Source organism: Rousettus aegyptiacus, unplaced genomic scaffold (assembly GCF_014176215.1).
Source record: "Rousettus aegyptiacus isolate mRouAeg1 unplaced genomic scaffold, mRouAeg1.p scaffold_m13_p_10, whole genome shotgun sequence".
NCBI classification, from domain to species: domain Eukaryota; kingdom Metazoa; phylum Chordata; class Mammalia; order Chiroptera; family Pteropodidae; genus Rousettus; species Rousettus aegyptiacus.
The window spans coordinates 95,939,553-95,950,085 of record NW_023416285.1 but is presented as its reverse complement, the minus strand read 5'-3'; the positions used below and the strand labels follow the sequence as shown (position 1 = coordinate 95,950,085).

At 54.8% G+C, this 10,533-nt stretch overlaps 1 long non-coding RNA gene across 1 annotated transcript; it reads left to right on the top strand.

Annotated features, from left to right (window-relative positions):
• The first annotated feature begins 8,234 nt into the window (after positions 1-8,234).
• On the top strand, positions 8,235-10,320 carry LOC118608324. The gene is made up of 3 exons (XR_004952989.1): positions 8,235-9,123; positions 9,249-9,364; positions 9,850-10,320. It is a non-coding gene; the product is annotated as an uncharacterized LOC118608324 (long non-coding RNA).
• Positions 10,321-10,533: the final 213 nt, after the last annotated feature.

The following is a 10,533-nucleotide window of genomic DNA, read 5'->3' as shown; positions in this document are numbered from 1 at the left end:
TCGCTTAGGAAACTCAAGAAACATCGTTATTCAAAAGCTCCCTCCCCCCAGTTTTATTGGCAAATAATTGACACGCATCACTGTATAAGTTTAAGGCACACTGCGTGGTGATTTGATTTACCTATATTATAAAATGACCACCACAATAGGTTCGGCTCACATCTGTCTTCTCATACAGATACGATAAAAAGAAAAAAGAAAAAAAAAATGATCTTCTCGCGATGAGGACTCTTAGGACTTACTTTCCTAACAGTTTTCCCGTGTATCCCTCTGCACCGTTAACTGTGGCCGCTCTTCCGTACATCACGCCCCTCCTTATTTGTCTTGCAACTGGGAGTTGGCACCTTCTGGCCACCTTCCTTCACCCCCCGCCCCCAAACCCCTGCCTCTGATAACCACGAGTTCGATCTCTTTTCCTATGGGTTTCTTTTCTCTTCCCTTGGTTTCTTTCCTTTTCCAGATTCCCCATAGACGTGATGATTGTCTTTGTCTGACTTATTTCACTTAGTAGAAATGCCTTCGATGTCCATCCATAGTTTTGCGAATGGTAGAATTTCCTCATTTGTTTGTTTGTTTTATGGCTGAATAACGTTCATCCATTCGTCCGTCAATAAACACCTACGTCATTTCCATGTCTTGGCTGTCGTAAACGATGCTGCAGTGAACACGGGTGTTTTTGTTTCCTGTGGATATATTCCTAGAGGAGGAGCCACTGGGTCATAGGATCCTTCTAGTTTCAAATTTTGGGGGTTCCTCCATGCTGTATTTGGAAGCTTTTATTTTCAAATTTGCCACCGTTATAACAAGTGCACCAGGACGCTGTGCTCATAAAACATAGTTTCACTTAACGGTATTGTGGATAAAGACCCCATTTTAATATGCTCAGATATCTGTTCCACGAATCATTGTTCGTAGATGACTGTCATTTAAAGTGTTGTGGTCAGTACACAGAGTGGGAAAGAAAGGAAGGAAGGAAAGCAAAAACTAAGATTGAGCACAACTCCGGTTCTCTGGCGATTTACGGTCTGAGAATCCGTTGCTCCGGGGGTTCGTTCAGCCTCCTTTTTCTCTTTCCTTTCCCGTCTCTTCCTTCTTCCTTCCGTTCTATTTCTTCCCTTCTTTTACCCTCCTCCTGCCTTCTCTTCTTTTCCATTCTCTTGGGGGTAATCGGAGAGGGAGGATGTGGTCAGAATTGATGAGGCGAGAGCCATTTCGGTTCCCTTTTTTCCTCCACCTCAAACCCGTAGCAGATGTGAGGCTTAATCAGATCATCGCAGCGCAAACCACGAATGGAAACTCCAGAAACCACAGTCCAGGACACGAAGCCACAACCACACTCTCGGTGGCAGAATCGTTCTAGAAAGCATTCTGACCAGGCATTTCGGTCGTCCCCCGTTAGCGAGTCATCATGAGGCGATGAAGAAGGCACGGGGACCCGTTGGTGTTCGTGGGTCACGGCGGGGCGAGAGTGAGCCACCTGATTTGACAGGAAAGCAGGGTCATCGAAGGCACGGTGTCGCGTCCCGACTGCCTTCCTTCACGCCTGTCCTCTTTGGAGCATCTCCGTTTGCATGACGCCATCTCCGAAAAGAAGCCATCTTCTGGAATGTGTATCTGTCTTCTAAACAGTGAACATTCCCTAATTCTTCATGACCTGGGTGGCATCTACGAGCCTGTAAGCTGGAAGAGGATGATTCTTAATATAATTGCATCCACTTCTCTCATTAGTTAAAAGACAAGAATTAATAGAAAGCCATGAGATGCGCCCACGAAATATGCTAGGTCGTAACTGAATTCGGGTCTAGTTTCTCCTCTTCTGCTCTGTGGAAATTTACGCTGGTTTCCAAGCTCAGAATTGTTCACCCTCATTTCCAAGGGGAAGAACTGCCTCTACCGTTTCCATGTCTAAAATCAAGAAATTGGTATCATACACTTTCTCACACAAGTTCACCTGTTAGATAGTTCTTGGTGTTGGCTCATTCCGGCATTGGAAACGTGTAGCTGTGGATCCAAGAGGTAAACTGTAATTCATACCTGGAGAGGCCTCAGGTGGCAGGTGTAGAAATACCCCAAAGGACTTACTTGAGGATGATGGCTTTTCATCCTGGGACGCAGTCTCGAGCTCGCTGGCCACTCACCTTTTTTGCCAAACAAGAAGAAGTTTGCGATGAGTCAGGTCATTTCCAGCTTTGGCTGGTGAATTCAGTTTGAGGCACCCGGCATTAAAAGACTCGAATAGCACAGAACGAAATAATCAGAATGCGTCACACATGATAGAGTGTGCAGTCTGCTTTGAAATTTTAGATTCGGTCACATGTATACCTATATGTGTGTGTTGAGTCGACATAAACTTCCCTACTACGGAAAAAGTTTGCGGCCACTGTGATCCGTGACATTTTTTATTCTTACATCGGAGCCGTGATTAAGACGATTTCAGCTGGAGGAAGAACTGTGTCCTTGATTTACTTAGTACAATGTGTTTCTTTGTACAGAAGGAAAGGAAAAGCATTTTAAAATAACTTTCTTTCCTTTTGCCAAAAGAAAGGCTTGCTTATTTTAGAAGCCAGAGAGAATATAGATAAGCACAAAGAAAAAATAAATTAAAATTTGTCCTCGCCACCTACAGATAGCTACTCAATAGTTTGATGTAATGCATATTTTCAGTCGTTAGGGCGTGTGTGCGTGTGTGTGTACATGTGGGTGTTAATGGGATTGTTACTCCATATAATTTTATAACCTGCCTTTTTCAAATAACTGCATAATATTATATTAACTGTCTTCTAAGATGCCATTTAAAATGGCAAAATTGTATTCGATTCGAGCACTTTCTTTTTTTTTTTTTTTTTTAAAGCAAATTGACAAATTGATAAATGAAGCTTGGACCGTGGAGACCGGCGTCAGCCAACATGGCACCCAGTATTTGCAAGTGAAAATGTTGAGGTAGGTCTAACGAGGAAGGTGAACAGTGATCTGGGTGCTCTCGGAGAGTGGAAAATAAACTGGGAAAATGAAAACTCGAGACGCTACGACTGGAGTGAGAGAGAGAACTTTTTGGCTGCCAAATTTTGGTGCGAAGGGACCCACAGGTGCCAGGAAGTGCAAAGAAATTTATTTTCATTCGGGCTGGATGCCAAGTGGATTTTGGGAGGTCAACAGTTTCTTTCAACTGGGGTCAAAAATTGTCCTGGTTCGGGAGACCTTTATTAGGTTCTTTGCCACACGGGCATGTCCCACCCACAAACTGGGGTTGGCAGGTGTCAAAGCTCTCTTTAATCGATGGTCTCATTTGGACCTCGCGACAGCAGATCGAATTGCTGTGATCTACCACGCAGCCTACACTGGGCCGGTCACCTTGTCGGGGACACCTTTCTCTGTTTCATACTCAACATGGGCTCTTTTGCTCTGCTGAGACCCGTGTGTCAGATGGCACCTGGGCAGCCCCACCGCTCGATCTGCCCCCTGCGAGAAGGGGACGGGGCTTTCTGGGGCAGCACGAGGGGTGCGTGCCGGCCCACTGCCCTCCTCGGCTGCCCGGAGGGACCCCGGCCACGGGAGACGGAGGCCCACGATAGAGGCCGATCTTGCTCTGTCCGTCTCTTCTTTCTCTGTGTCACAGAAGCTCATTTTGTTCAGTGCTTTGTGTTTCCTTGGCAACTCTGATATGAAGATGCAGTGGGCAGAAGTGCTCGGACTGGCACTCCTGGGGACAGGCCACAGGTGTTACTTGCTGGACCACAGGGATGCAGATAGGGCGACTGAACCTGGAATGCAAGGCTGCTCATTTCCGGATGCCGTCCTTCGTCCGGCACCGCCGTCACCCGCGAATGTCCTGTGTGTGGGCCTGGACGGTCAGGCCCAGCCTGCCACAGGAAACAGCAGGACTTTGTTGGATGAGACCCAGCCTCTTATGTCTAGAAACTTCTCCTCTGAGATTAAGAGATGTTGTGATTTTTGTGGAGCACATGGCCGGTGAGGCATTCTCAGGTAGCTTTTTAAATCGAGCAGAGGGCAGCTAATACGTGAATGAAATTTCTTTATAAAACCGTGGCGTTGGTGTGCTTTTTGGTGCTGTTTCCTTGGAGTGCTGAGTGCTGAGTGCTGAGTACCTCGTGAAGCAAACCCAGGTGGGAGGGATTTGAGCTGGATAGATCTTCCAAAGAATGTCGCTTTTGAAAAAAGAGAGGTGTTTCCAGTTGGGCAATTTCACAGGCCCTGAATAGCCTCTCCTGCTCGTGTAAGGACCTTCCTTGAGACAGCCGTAGCCATGAACAGAATCTTGGATAACCTCTGCTTTTCTCAGGCTCACAGTGTGCTGACTCGCTTTTCTGGGCTCTCAAATGATGCGATCTGATAACTCGGTGACTTCCTGTTTGAGGGTTAATTATTATTATTTTTTTTTATGTCCATATTTAAGATGCTTCAATCTGGGATTCACTCTCTGTAATTATGTGTAATGCTTAGAGTAGGTCCGTGTGGACCACACTCACGTTTCTCCTCTGAGGGCTCCGTGGACTTAGATCGTGAATCTGTAGTGAGTGTCACCATCTGAAGGGTAACCTTCACGTTTGCGATTGTCGTGGGGAGAAGCCCCAGCCGGGTCCCTGCGGTGACTCGACATGCCTCCAAGCCTGGGACACGTGGGAGCCCCTGGGACGGGTGCACCTGTGCAGTCCGAAGTAGGAATCTTTCCGAGGTCAGCGGCCCCGCCTTTTTGGCTTCTCTGCCCCTTCAGAGTGAAACTAAGAAATGACTTGCAGAGCGGGAGAGCAGTCGGCGACGGGGGTGGAGCGTGGAAAAGGGGCCCTCACGCCTGCGGGGGGAGGGCGGGGGGCGGTGTGAGCTTCCTCCGACGTGGCAGGAACGCTCGGCCCCTCTCCCCGTCCTCGGCGGTTTCGGTGAGTGGAAGCTTCCGCCGGTTCTCGGAAGGGCGCCCAGTCGTCGTGCAGGCGGGCGCCTCGCTCAGGGTCAGGGCGCGGTTGGAAAGCAGAAGGGCCTTCATCTCTCCTCCAGCAGACGAACCCCGGGGAGGAAAGGAATGAACGGAGAGAGGACAGTAGTATGAGCCGGAAAGCATGAGGAGCCAGAGGGAGAGAGACCGTCGGCCTCCTCGGGCGGACTGACGGCTGGCCCCCCCAGCGTCCCCGACAGTTTGCCGGCTGTCACTTTGGCACCTGGGACTTCCTCTGTCTCTAGGCACACCGACTGGTGTCTCGGTGGTAACAATGAGTTGACCGAGTAGCCGCAGATGGGCTCCGTGGCTCCGAGCCTCGGATTCGTTATGTTTCCGCGGGAGAGTCTGAAGGAGCGCACACCCCGCCGTCCTCATCAGCATCCTCGTCGCCGCCGGCTCCGCGCCTCCCCGCCCCCGTCAGGCCCCCGGGTCTCCCCGCGATGCAGCTCTGTAAATGACTTCAGAGGGAACAGAGGACTTCTAACCGGGGGTGTTCGGGCTCGTCGGCTGGTACCTCGGGGACAAAGACTCAGACACTTGTGCCACGGAGACCTGGTTATAACAGAGAGAAACGTACGTGCTCCGCGACGAGGCTGAAGCGTAGGAATTAGATGCCCGGGCCTGAGCCCGCCTGTTCTCACGCGGCTCCCCCACGGCGCGGAGCCGCGCTGTGGACCTGTTTCCCTTTCGGATGCACGCTGTTCGCTCGTCACACTTCTTCTCATTTTCGTCACATGACGCTTTCGGGGACGCTCCACCTGCGGGTTTTACGTTGTGAGCGGCGGAGACCGCTCCGAGCGCCCGGTCCCCATCTCTCGCTCCTTTGTCCTGTCCGGTGCCTCGTCGCGAGCCACGCATTCTGAGCCGGGTCCGTGTCCATTACCACCTTGACCGAGTCGACCGAACCGACGCGTCACTCACTCTTTGCTTCACTACAAGTGGCCCGGACGGACTGTCCCCAAACAGCATGGCGATCGACAGGTCGTCGGCGCCGAACGAACTGGTTCCCGCCCCCCAGCCTCCTTTACCGCACCTCTAACCCGACGCGGAGGCCTGGAGACAGGAGCCCTGCTCCTCACACACGTGCGCAGCTTGTCTCGCCCGAGCCGGGCGACGGACTCCACTGATCTCGCCGGGGTCTCAGGTAGGAACCGACGGGCGGCCTGACGGGAGATGCTGTTCTCTTGCCACGGGCGGAGGCGGCAGGGGGCACTGACTTCTGAAGGCCGGACCGAGCCCCGGCGAGGCTTCGCGGGCCAGGCGGGGCCCACGGGCGGTGCTCCCGCGTTACTGGGTTGTAGGGGCTGTTGGCGCGCATAGCTCTCTCTAGCTGCTAAGTCGCAACTTCTTCCCACCTGCACCGACCTTTAGGAAGGTAAAATGCAGTCGAGTTAGTGGTTCCGTGCAGAAGTCACCGTAGGTTAAGAGCAGCAGGGTCCCAGCACCCACCCCGACCTCGCGAGCCAGCAGGTGCTCGGTGGGGCCGAAGCCTGCGATTCCGGGGCAGGCGCGCAGGGGACCTCGCTCTGCCAAACGCGGGGGAGAGCATTAGCGGCGGGGCCCACGTTCCCCGGATGCTTCGTCTGCAAATCCGCCAGGCCGCGGGCACGGGCCACCCACGCTGGCGGGGCCCGCGTTAGGGAGGACAGACGGCAAGGAAGCCCGAGTCCAGGCTCCCCTCTCGGGGGGAGCTGGCCGCTCGCAGGGATCTGTGCAGCCTTCCCGGGGGGCAGAGGGTGGACGGGGTGGTCGAGGGAGGCCTCTGGGTGCAGGAAGGGAATTTTCAAGGGTGACGGAATGCTTCGTGGATCCCAGCCCGCTGGAGTCCCGTGTCGCATTCGGCGCTGACTAAGTTCTGGCTCATTCGTTGCCGTTCATGTGGTGAATAATGGAATCATCTTTGGTGACTCACGAGCCACCGAGGAGCCTTATCGCGCCCCAAAGTGAAAATGCCGTGGACTCCTCGGTAAGAAGGGGGTTTTCCGGGCTGGTGTCTCACTGCAGGACGCCACCGAGGACCTGCTGGATGGGCCAGCCGGCCGGGGACCCTCCCTTTGGGATCAGCATAAGAAATCGGTTCAGGTGGAGCCCTCCTGGGGGTGGTGGTGGTGGGGGGCTGGGGCTCGGCCAGTCCTGCAGCACGGGCGACGCCGAAGTCCTGGGGTGAGGCTGACAGCATGGAGTGGGGTGGGGGGCCAGCCAGAGCAGGGGTTCCGGTCTCTGTGAGCGAGGGGAGATGCTAGGGGACCCCCAAGCCCCAGGTCCCCCGCAGAGCGGGCTGGGCGGGAAAGCAGGTCACCGCTGGCAGGGAGTGTGGGCGGCCCGGGCGTCTCCCGGAGGACTGGGTGCCAGGGCCAGCACGTTGCAGAGGGGCGAGGCCGCCGTGCTGGGGCCCGCCCCTGGGGGAGACGGGGAAAGGGCCAGGCAAGCGAGGACGGTGGCCGGAGCCAGGAGCCGCCCTGCTTCCGACAGCTTGGGCGCCAAGGGGCAGGGCAGAAGGGGGGTCTGGGCGTGCGAAAGCGGGGGCTCATTTCTGATTCTTGAAACCGAACCCCGAGCTGCGGTTCTACCCACGGTGGAGCCTGGCTCCTTCTGGCCGGGCTCGCGCCCGAGCTGCGGGCGCGTGGGCGCCACGTGGTGGGACCCGTGGCCCCGCAGGGCCCGCGCTGGGCTGCCCGCCACGTCCAGGGCCTCGGGTTCCTAGGGCAGGCGAGGAGACTCGAGCAGAAGAGCTGGGAGGAAGGCGAGCCACGTCTCGCACCCTGACCCGCCGACTCGGGGGGAGCCCAGCCTCGTCTTGGGGTTCCCTGGTCTCTGCAGGGCAGCGCCAGCCCGGGCGTCGCCTCCCCGGGAGCCTGCTCCCGAGGAGCAGAGAGAGGCCATCCCCGTCTGTGGACACACGTCCCCTCTCCTCGCGCCTGGACCAAGCCGGGGCCGCCTTTGGCACCGGACACACTTTCTTAAAGAGACAGACGCAAACTAGGTCAGTTTCAGGGGTGGAGCGTCGCGATGCTTTTGGGGAGAAGCCAACGGGTGTCGCAACTAGGGACGGGCAAACGAGTTCTGAAAAAAACGGCCCCTGCCCCCACCCACCCCCGCTCCGCGCGATTTTCTCTTGTTTCCTATCAGAGCTAAGTGATGGTTCAAAGACAATTTTTTTTTTCCCTAGTTGTTTTTTTTTTTAATGAGTGGGAACTATTTTCCCCGCACACCTCTTTCCGTTCCGTGCCCAGGAGTAGCTCGGCATTCGGCGGCGGTGACCTGCGCGCTTCACGGAGCCTGAGGCCTGCAGAGCCGTTCGGGCGACCGGGACCGTCATTTCTGACGCTCCGGGAGGGGTTCTTTCTTCTCCATCACATTTCGATCGTGTTGATTCTTTTGCAGAGGAAGGGGCTGGGCCACGGGGTGTTCCAACGTAACTTAGGGAGGTCGAACATTGCCATCGTGTCCGCGAGGGAGATGGAGCCTGAGAAACTCGACTAAAAGCCAAGGCTTCGTTGTGCGGGAACCTTCCCGTCCCATCGGCGTTCGAACCCGGGACGAGGCAGAGCCGGCCGTCAGTCGAACGCGTAAATAAGCTCGAGAAGCCCCTCTCGGTGCGCAGACACGTTCCCTGGGCAGCGGCGCTCTGTCTCCTAGCCGAACGGCCACTTCGCGTCCCCTGTGTCTCGCTCAAGGTGCTGCACCGCTCTCTCTCGTGCTCCGGTCCGTCACTGCGGGGTTAGTGACGGTGCCCACCGCGGCAGAGGTCGTCCTTCGCGACTCATGCCACCGCCGCCGCCCTCTCGCGAGCTCACCTGACGCCCGCCGCTGACGAGCGAATTTCACTTCGGACGTTGGGACTCTCTAGCGCCGTTACTGTGCCTCTCTCGAATTTTCTTGCACTGAAAATAGAATAAAAATAAAAATACAGAAAGGAATGGGTAACATTTGGAGATTTCTTTTTTTCTTTTTTTGAGGGAACGGCGCAAAAGACCGTGTTCGTCGGGGACTCTCAGAGAGAGCACGGCATCGGCGTACAGAGGACGTGCCCCTCGTCCCGATGGCTGTCATAGACGTGTGGCATGGGGGACCTGTGGTGACAGGAAGCCAGTAAGGGATTTGGCCGACGGTGCAATCGCCTTTGAGGCACATTCCCATGGAATGTGCCAGAGCATCTGCAGATGGCCGTGGTGGGTTTAAAGTCTCCCCAAGCTCTGAGGGAAATGTGCCGTGTCCGCATCTCTGCGTCCTCGTTCCCCTGATGTTTGATTATAAGCCGTGGAGTCAGCAAGGATCGTTTCATCCTTCCTTTCAGGAAGAAGAATTAAAATGTGGCCAGTGGAAGGAGCCCTTTTTGAGTTCGGCGACAGCCTCTCGCCAGAGTCTCAATTCAAAGATGCATTCCAGGCCTCGGTCTTCATGTTTGAATAGGTAAGTGGGCCACCCCGCAGGTCCTTTCAAAAGGGTGCCCATCAGCCTTGTGAGGTCAGGGGTCCGGCAAATGGGTCCTGGACGAGCACGTGCTGTTGACCGGGCTAAAACATTTAGATTAGCTCGAAACCTGCCGCTGCCCGTGGCTTCTGGGGTCGGGGCCGTTGCTACCGCACTTTGGCAATGCCTCCTCTTGACCGTGGCTGAGCCTTCCGAGCCGTGGGCACCAAAGGCGTATCTGTGTGCTTGCTTGTCTTTGTAGGGGTGGTTGGTCCAGAGGGGGCATTGGGGAGATCTAGAGTAACAAGACAATTCTCCTTCAATTCTTAATGTAACAATACATTATTTTGGGGTGAATTGATGTGGAGAAATACCAACTATTCTAAAACCTAAAGCAATAGAGATTATTGAAAGATCACTAAATCTATCTTTATTGTGCTACAGACAAAGGGATTTTGAAGAAATGCCTATTTGTGTCCTTTCAGGGCCGAGGCACTGAGGTCGCATCATAGGGGTTCCGAGGGCAGCCAGCCGCAGTCTCAATGAGCATCTTCCTCGAGGGGCATCCCCCTCCTGAGAGTCCGGCTCCGTGTTTTGAAAAGTTCTTTTCACTGGCTGGCAGGTGCTCCATTGGTTCTACGCTGCCTAAAACCCGGGAAGAGCAAAGCACCCCAAATCTGTGTGTCGCAAGTCACGGGCCTCTGCTGCTCTCGTCGTTGCTACTCATGCCGATTCTCGATCTAGCGCCGCCATCGCGGGGTGCGCCTCCTCCCACGGCTCCAAGCGGTTGCCGACATGTGCACCTCGGACCCCCGCAGCAGCAGCGGGAGAGAGAGAGATGCGGAAAATATCGGAAACATTGACGGAGACGGAAAAGTCTGTGGAACTTGATTCTCAGCTACAAGACTAGAGTCCCTTTTCCTTCCGTCCGGGTGTCCTCAGTACCGCGTGGAGCATTTTCTTTAGTGGCGCTAACGGAGGGAACAAAATCTGTAGAATATGCTATTCTGAGCCTTTTTTCCCCCAGTCCCAGGAGTGGGTTTGCTTTTAAGTACCACCCTTTGCTGCTATCCGGTTCTCTCTCCTCCCGTGAGAGCAAGTAAACCCAACACGTTGTTTGTCAGGCCGCGGCCTGTATGTGGCCCGGAGCTGTGCAAAGGCACGGACGG